This window comes from Peromyscus leucopus, chromosome 16_21, assembly GCF_004664715.2.
Source record: "Peromyscus leucopus breed LL Stock chromosome 16_21, UCI_PerLeu_2.1, whole genome shotgun sequence".
In the NCBI taxonomy this organism is placed as follows: domain Eukaryota; kingdom Metazoa; phylum Chordata; class Mammalia; order Rodentia; family Cricetidae; genus Peromyscus; species Peromyscus leucopus.
In genome coordinates, this window is record NC_051084.1 from 17,522,614 (window position 1) to 17,531,935 (window position 9,322).

The following is a 9,322-nucleotide window of genomic DNA, read 5'->3' on the forward strand; positions in this document are numbered from 1 at the left end:
CATCTACCTAGCACTCCTGTTGTTTGAGACAGGGTTTTGCTCTCCCTGGCCAGCCAGGTACTCACGAAGTAGACCAGGCTGGTCCGAAACTCACCGTTCTTTGGCCTCCACCCCTGGAGTGCTGGGATTACAAGTATGAGCCACCATGCCTGGCCTTTTCAGTCCTCCTAGAGCTGCATGGAAGGCCTCCATATGGCCTCGGGGCCGACATGATTTTCTCCTTGACCCGTCTTGCCTGTTCGTTAATGCCCACCATCCCAGTCCTGAAATTCTCTGCCTCTGGCAGGACGCTCTCTCAGACATTGACTGCTTAGTTGGCATATTCAAAAGCTCTCCCTGTAGGGCTGGAGTAGTTTAGAGCACTGGCTGCTCTTCCAGAGGACCCTGGTTCGCTTCCCAGAATCCTCTTGGGGGCTCCTATATGACTGTAATTCCAGTTCCGGGGGACCTATTGTCCTCTTCTGGACTCCATAGTGCGCAGACATACATCCTGGCAAAATACCCTTAAGCATAAAATAAAGGGGTAAAAATAAAGGTCATTATCACTGACTGGTCTGTAAGGTCTCAGAAAGACTGGACAAATGGCTAACTGAGGTGCCCATTAATATCCTAAAGCAGCTAAAGCTAGCCTCCTAATACCTGTGGCTCCTCCCAGCACTCCTCACCCCGCCCCCTTGCCCTAAGTCCCTCCCTTCTAGGGGTGGGGCTTCTGCTTCCCCTCCCCAGCCTGGTCCTTAATGACTTAGCCATTTTAGTCATGCTGGTTTCTTAGTCAGCTGTTCCTCTCTTGTTCTCCTTCTCCCTCTCTCCTTTCATGGTCTGGTTTAGTCTGCTTGCCATGTTCAGCCTGGACCCTTTCCTCCTCTGCCTGCTTTCTCCCTTATATCTACAATAAAAATCTCCATATTTTAGAAGTAGTCATGTAGAGTACCTTGGCTATTGGGGCCAAGGAGTGCTGCAAAAATCACACTCCACAACAGACCTCACAAAAGGGATGTATTAGGGGGAGAGGATGAGAGAGCAGGCTGTGATGGTGTGAGCTTTATGGGGGGGGGGCGGTATGGAGCACGCACAGGGAAAATACACCACAGTGGTGATTGCTATTTATTAAACAGTGCATTGTTATTTATTAGGCAGCGCTGTTTACCGTCTGAGAGAAGCCATGAGGCCCAACAAAACCCAGTATAAGAGTTTATTAAGGGAAGGGAACAGAAGGGGTGTGCAGAGGCCCTTGGAATGACTGTAGAAAGAGAGGAGGGAGAATAGGTGGAACCTGCTTTCATAGGTCCTCCCCCTCCCCCCTGCAATGCACATATGGGCTTACATAGCTACACCACAAATGCACATAGATTATGTGATCATGCTGCACTCAAATTATATCATGCAGCACATGGATTACATAGGACGTTAGGCCCTAGAATGGCTAAGCATCTTGCCTGGCTACTGGACAGTGCATGCATGGCCATGTAGCTGGGGCAGTGGCTAGGAATTCTTATATTTTTGGTTGTGAGCCTAGCCTTTAATGGCTGAGCCATCTCTCCAGCCCATGGCTAGGAATTCTAACAGTGATGATGACGATTGAAAGTGGGATGGAGTGGGGGGGAGCACCTGGCTCTGGAATGTGGGTGGTTCTTGGTTGACTAACACTCCTTTTATTTCATTTTTTCATTCACTGTCTAATGGATGCTCCATCACTTACTAATCTGTTTTGATTTTTTAATGTATTTATCATACATTGATAGTATCATTTAAAAAGATTTGGGTCTGGAGAGATGGCTCAGTGATTAAGAGCGCTTGTCGTTGCAGAGGACCTGGCTTCCATTCCCAACAACCACGTGGTGACTCATAACTGGCTTTAACTCCAGTTCCTAGACCCTTTCTGACTTCTCTGGGAATCAGGCATGCAAACAGGTGGCTGCACATGCATACATTCAGGTGAAATACTCACATGTAAAATAAATAAACAAGCCAGCCATAGTGGAGCACGCCTTTAATCCCAACTCTTAGGAGGCAGAGGCAGGTAGATCTCTGAGTTTGAGGCTAGCCTGGTCTACAGATAGAGGATGAGGATAGCTAGGACTGCACAGAGAACCCTTGTCTCCAAAAACCAACCAAACAAAAATAACTAAATCTAAGTTGTTGAAAAAGATTTATTTTTACTTTTTGTGTATAACTGTTTCATCTGTATGTACATATCTGCATACATCACGTTTGCATGCCCAGTGCCAGTGGACTCCAGAAGAAGGCATCAGATTCCCTGGAACTGGAGTTACAGACTATTGTAAGCAGACATATGGGTGCTGGGAACCAAACCCGGGTCATCTGTAACAGTAGCACATGCTCTTAATGCTGAGCCATCTCTCCAGCCACCAAACCATCTTGTTAATTTCTTTGTAACTGGGTGCATTTTCTATCCTCCTCCCTTTTAATGTAGCCTCATGAGAATTGAGACATGGCAGTCTTCTGTGTACATGGTTGTCAATAATATAGCTACACAACACACCCCTTATCTCTGAAAGACTCTCATGTATCTGCAGTCCTGTCCTGTACTAGAGAGGAAGAAGGTCACAAAGCCATACACCAAGAGAAGCTAAACAGGCTGTAATATACCCCCAGTCCCAGTCATCACCAGTTTATCACACCTCTTCTCCTCCAATTGTACTCCACATTACTCCAGAGAAAAGACGTATCTGCCTGTGTGGTGGCACATATCAGTTACCCTAGCAGTTGGGAGGCAGAGGCAAGAGGATTTCAAGTTCAAGGCCAGCCTGGGTATATTTCAAGCAAGCCTGCCCTGTATGGTGAGACCTGGTCTCAACACAAAACAAAAGCAAAATAATAAAACCTCATAGGTCTCCTCTGACTTCTGCTTGTTTATTTGTTTGTTGTTTGTTTGTGACAGGATCAGCATGGCCTTGAACTTAAGATGTAGCCCAGGCTGACCTCTAACTGCGTATCTCGTGCTGGGGTTACAGGCATATGTCACCATATCTGGTATCTCAGTCTTCATTTCTGAAGGTCCCCGTGCAAAAAAAACAAAAAACGTGGGTTTATATTTTTGTTTTTCTCTTATTAGTATGTCTTTTGCTTCAGTAGACTCGGCCATGAACCTTGTGATTGTTGAGGAAATGATATTTATTTTGTTCCCTACACTTAGTTTAAGCTTACTGAGTTAAAAATAAGTTTCTAAGAATCTCAAAGTTTGGACTGAAGATGTAGTTCAGTTGGTAGAGTTCTTCTATAGCATAAACAAAGCCCTGAGTTTAGTCCCCTGAGCTATATAAAGTGGGCATGCTGGTATACTCCCAGCATGTGAGAAGAGGCAGGAAGACCAGAAGTGGAATTTGAAGCCAACCTGGGATACATGAAGCCCTGTCTAAGAATTAAAAACAAACAAAAACCACAACTCATCTCAAACATGTTAGGTGCTTAGAAGAGGCCTCCAAACATCCAAGGTCAAAACTATAAGCTTCCAGTGGGAAAGAGGTTGAGGCTCTGTCTGAGACTGTGTCAAGAACATCCTGGTATTTAGGGCCAGAAAGAATGAACAAGCATCTCCAAGAGAAAAGCTAAACACTCCATGAAACTGACTTGGGTTTTAAATCTGTATTTCCATTTTCTAGCAGAGGTTTAAACTACAGCTTTTCAGCTGCTATGAACTGGCAGCTTTCATGCTAAGAACTGGCAGCAGGCTTTAAAATAACAGGTTTAACTATCCCTTTAAAAGGAAAAAGGACATTTTGCATTCAAGTGGCGTTAACTGCTGGGTTTGGAACAGAAAGACTGAGCCAATCTCTTATGTGACTGGGTTTGTCCTTTTAAGTACTTTGTATTTCAAATATGGTGACTTTTATAAGAAATATCCTTTCAGTTAAAAGTCAGCTTGAATGGATTGTATAATATACAAAGACAAGTTAACCTAAAACTTATGTAGTGATGGTACAGTTGTCCCAGAATGTTAAATAAAAAAAAATCATAACCTTTTTAAATAATTGTGGATGAAAAGAAATAAAATTTTAAATTATTGTAGAAAAATTAAACCTACACAAAAATAAATATTATGAACCACTTGGCTTCAACCATTTGCCAATAGATTTTTCTCTTTGTTTCTCCATTCTGATAAACTAGGAAAAACTGAATACCTAAAAAAGATTGCTAAACATATTCCACACCATCTACAAATGTGTCCACATGCTTTTCTAATTAGGACTTAGCTTACATAACAAAACACCATGATCAAGCCACACAAAATTATCCATATAATTACTCAATAATTTAATAACAGGATTTAATACCAAGTTCATATTTGAATTCTCTGGTCTTACTGAAGTTGTTTTTACAGTTGAGATATCAGAATTTTTTCTTTTAAAAATTAATACTATTGCTATATTATTATTATTATTATTATTATTATTATTATTATTCATTTGTTTGTTTTTGAGGCAGAGTTTCTCTGTGTGTAGCCCTGGCTGTCCGGGAACTCTCTCTGTAGACCAGGCTGGCCTCAGATTCACAGAGATCCTCCTGCCTCTGTCTCCCAAGTGCTGGGATTAAAGGCATGTGCCACCACTGCCCAACTTCTTTTAAAATTTATTAAGCTGGGTGTAGTGGCACAGACCTTTAATCTCAGTGCTTGGGAGGCAGAGGCAGAGATAGATGGAGCTCTGTGAGTTCAAGGCCAGCCTAGTCTACATAGTGAGTTCCAGGACAGCCAGAACTACATAGTGAGATCCTGTCTTAAATATCCCCCCAATAAGAAAAAATAAATGTGTGTGTGTGTGTGTGTGTGTGTGTGTGTGTGTGTGTGTGTGTGTACAGTGCTCATGGAGGCCAGAAGAGGATGTTAGATTCCCCTGGAACTGGAGTTACAGGTGGTTGTGTTCTTCTTGATGTGAGTGCTGAGTACTCAGCTTAAGTCCTCTGGAAGAGCAGCAAGCTCTCAACCACTGAACCATCTTTCTAACCCAAGTTGTTAGAATTTAAATTCAAACAGTTAATAGGGCCAAGAAAACAACAACAACAACAAAACCCCTCAAACTTAGAAACACACAAATAACAACAGGATGGTGATTATATGTCCTTTCTGTGTGATATTAGTGTATTTCCCACAGAGCCACCAAAGAATCAACCAATTCTCTTGGTGTCTTTTCTTTGATTTACTATATATAGTAAGATATTTACCTCTGGATACCCTGAGCTGATTCATTCTCTCTCTCTCTCTCTCTCTCTCTCTCTCTCTCTCTCTCTCTCGTCTTTTTTATGACAAGGTTTCTCTGTGTAACAGTCCTGGCTGGCTGTCCTGGAACTCGCTTTGTAGACCAGGCTGGAACTCACAGAGACCCGCCTGCCTCTGCCTCCCAAGTCCTGGAATTAAAGGCGTGCACCACCACTGCCCAGCCATGGCATTTCTTGATGCTGAGAACAAATACCTAAAGAAAAACAAGTTAAGGGAGGAAGAGTTTATTTGGTTTTCAGTGTTAGGAGATGTGGTCCATCAAGGCCGAGGAAGACATGGCTCCAGGTGCATCAGGCAGCTTGTCACAATCTGTTGGCAGTCAGACAGCAGAGAGCCGACTGGAAGTGGAGCCTAGCAATAAAACCTTAAGCCCTGCCCCTGATGATCCACTTCTTCTGGTAGGGCTCTACTTCCTAAAGATTCTTCAAAACAGGGCCAACCCCTGGTGACCCATTTTTCAAACATATAGTTGATGTTTTACATTCAAACCACAACAAACCCTAAAATGTTCACTAAACAGCCTCAAGTCATTTATAGATAAGTGGTTATCTGTGTGAGTGATTCTTGGTTAATAGCAATGTGTATGAACTGGTAAGAATTGCGCTCATGGATTGGAGAGATGGCTCAGCAGTTAAGAACACTTGTTGCTCTTACAGAAGACTTAGGTTCGATTTGTACCACCCATAAGGTGCTACACAACCACCCTTAAATCCACTTCCAGGGTGTCTAGCACCCTCTTCTGGCCTCTGCCAGTACTGCACACAGGTAGTGCTCAGGCATACATGCAAGCAATGATTCACACATTTAAAAAAATAATAATTAAAAAGAATAATAATAATAAAAGAATTGTGTTCAACAGACTATGAAGGAAGAAAACCAGCCAGCAGGCAGTGCAAACTAACTACTTCTGTACTGGCAACCTTTGTCCTCAGTCAAACCTCTCAGTAGGAGTCAGTGACTAACACTACTGGCATTTTGTGGACAGTGGTGAATAAGTGAGGGGCTGTAATCAGACTCTTAAGAATGATATATGCTCACTACTTGCTTGTATTCCTTAATATTCAACTGAGTCGTGTTTCAAAAGTTAAACAAGGGGCTGGAGAGATGGCTCAGCGGTTAAGGGTACTGACTGCTCTTTTAGACAACTGGAGTTCTATTCCCAACATCCACAGAGCAGCTCACAACCATCTGTAACTCCAGTTCCAGGGGATCTGATGTCCTCTTCTGACATCCTTGGGCATCAGGCACATATGTGGTACAGACATACATTCAGACATATACTCGTATGCATAAAATAAAAAAAATCTTTTAAAAGAAAAAATAACAAAGATAACTGTAAAAACTACCTTTTAAAAATGTTCTCCTAGTGCCTCTCAGGTTATACCTGGTAATTACTCTGTTGTGCACTAAAATGCTATGTGTATGTGTTGGTTTCAATGTATGCCCTCTTGTAGAGTTAAAACTCTATTTAACTGGCAATCGAAAAAGAAACCTAGGGTCATAGAGCTGGCTCAAAACAAACAAAACAGACAAAGCTAAGGGCTGGAAAGAGATGACTCAATGGTTCAGAGCACTTGCTGCTCTTGTAGGAAATGAATTTGGTTCCCAGCACCCACTCAGGATGAGGAATCCTTTCCTACAGGGATGAGATACCAGGCCAGATCATCAATTGTGCTACAGAGGCCACAGTGTGGGTGCACTGAAGCCTGTAGATGCTGGCTGTGGGTGGTCTGAGGCTTTCCAGGGCGGCTGACCCTCTAGCTGTCAAGTTGGCAACAGGGTGTTGCCAATGCTTTGCACTGGGAAATCTGGACCTAAGGCTGTGGAATCAGGTGTGGGTCACAAGCGGGGCTGCTGGACCTCGTCAGCTGTCTTGAAAGCCTGGGCCAGGAGTGCATGCTGGACTGCCCAGAAGCGTGTCCTTGGCGCCTCCATGACCTCGAACTGTCATGCTACAGCACACAGTTTTCCCTGCTGGGACACCTCAGAGCAGTGTGCTGGGACTAATCTCTATTTTTTCCTTTTATTGAAAATTGATTTTTTTTTCTCACATACTATATCCTGATAAGGGAATCTCTTCCCTTTACTCCTCCCAGTTCCTCCCCACCTTCCCTCCTACCACAATCATTAGAAAACAGACAGGCTTCTAAGGGATAATAACAAAATAAATATACTAATTGTGGTGATCTCTGAGACCACCACGGCCAGCAGAGTAATGATCTGCGGGAGGCAAGAAGGTAGTTCAGTTTAACACAACTATGTAGCCGCTGTTGGTCCAAACACTGGGATCTGACCCCAAGTAGTTTATTTTAGGCATACTAAAGCACAGCACAATTTGATGAAAAATTTTCCTGATGATAATTGACTCAGTCACCTGTGTACAAGAAAACTTAAGACATGACTACATCAAAACTCTTTGTAAGATACATGTGACATCTTCCATAAAGATGGGCTCTATAGATGCATTATATGTGAAACCTTCCATCATGAGTTGTGTGGGTATTGTCTTCAGCAATGGGGCCTTGCAGCCAGTTTGTGGAAAGCAACCTGTATAGCAACAGCCTGGGTTGTTTGGGGACTCCCATGGGACCCTATTGGCCAACAACTCAGTTAGATGTAACTCAGTCCACCTATTGGAAGCTTCATTTGGTGACAAGAGATGTCAAGCTGGGGTTCCGTCTCCCCCACTATTTGGCGATTTCATTTGAAATATATATATATAAAGGAGCTTCTGTATCAGGTTTTCATACTACCCCTAAAATAGCTCTTAATTTTGATTATCTCTCCCTGTATTCCCTCCCTCATCCCCCTCTCCCTTCCACCTCCCCACTAGATCCTCCTGTTCCAGGCCCCCATCCACTCATAACTATCTATTATATTCCCCCTTCCTAGTGAGATCATTTGTCCTCCCTAGTCCCTTATTCTATCATTTGTCTTGCAGATCTTAGCCATTCTGGCAGGTGTAAGGTAAAATCTAGTTTTGATTTGCATTTCCCTGATGGCTAAGGATGTTGAACATTTCTTTAAGTGTTTCTCAGTCATTTGAGTTTCCTCTTTTGAGAATTCTCTGTTTAGATCTGTACCCCATTTTTAAATTGGTTTAATTGTTTTCTTGACATCTATTTTTTATAGTTCTTTGTATATTTTGGATATTAACCCTCTATCAGATGTATTTGGTAAAAATATTTCCCCATTCTTTAGCCTGACACTTTGTCTAAATGACAGTGTCTTTTGTCTTACAGAAGATATTCAGTTTTGTGAGGTCCCATTTATTAATTGTTGTTCTTTGTGCCTATGCTATCAGTGTTCTATTCAGAAAGTTGTCTCCTGTGCCAATGCATTTAAGGCTATTTATCACTTTTATCAGGTTCAGTGTATCTGGTTTTATGTTGATCAACCCTCTGTCAGATGTCAGGTTGGTGACGATCTTTTCTCATTCTGTAGGCTGTCGTTTTGTCTTATTGACCATGTCCTTTGCCTTACAGAAGCTTTTCAGTTTCAGGAGGTCCCATTTATTAATTGTCAATCTCAGTGTCTGTGCCACTGGCGTTATATTCAGGAAGTGGTCTCCCATGCCAATGCATTCAAGGCTACTTCCCACTTTCTTTTCTGTCAGGTTCAGTGTAACTGGATTTATGTTGAGGTCTTTGATCCACTTGGACTTGAGTTTTGTGCAGGGTGATAGATATGGATCTATATGTATCCTTCTACATGTCTACCTCCAGTTATACCAGCACCATTTGTTGAACATGCTTTCATTTTTCCATTGTATGATTTTGGCTTTTTTGTAAAAAACCAGGTGTTCATAGATATATAGATTTATGTCAGGGTCTTCAATTCGATTCCATTGATCCATATGTCCGTTTTATGCCAACACCAAGCTGTTTTTATTACTATAGCTCTATAGTAGATTGTGAAGTTAGGGATGGTGATGCCTCCAGAAGTTCCTTAATTATATAGGATTGTTTTAGCTTATGTTTTTTTCCATATGAAGTTGAGTATTGTTCTTTCAAGGTCTGTGAAGAATTCTATTGGGATTTTGATGGGGATTGCATTGAATCTGTAAATTGCTTTTGGTAAGGTTGC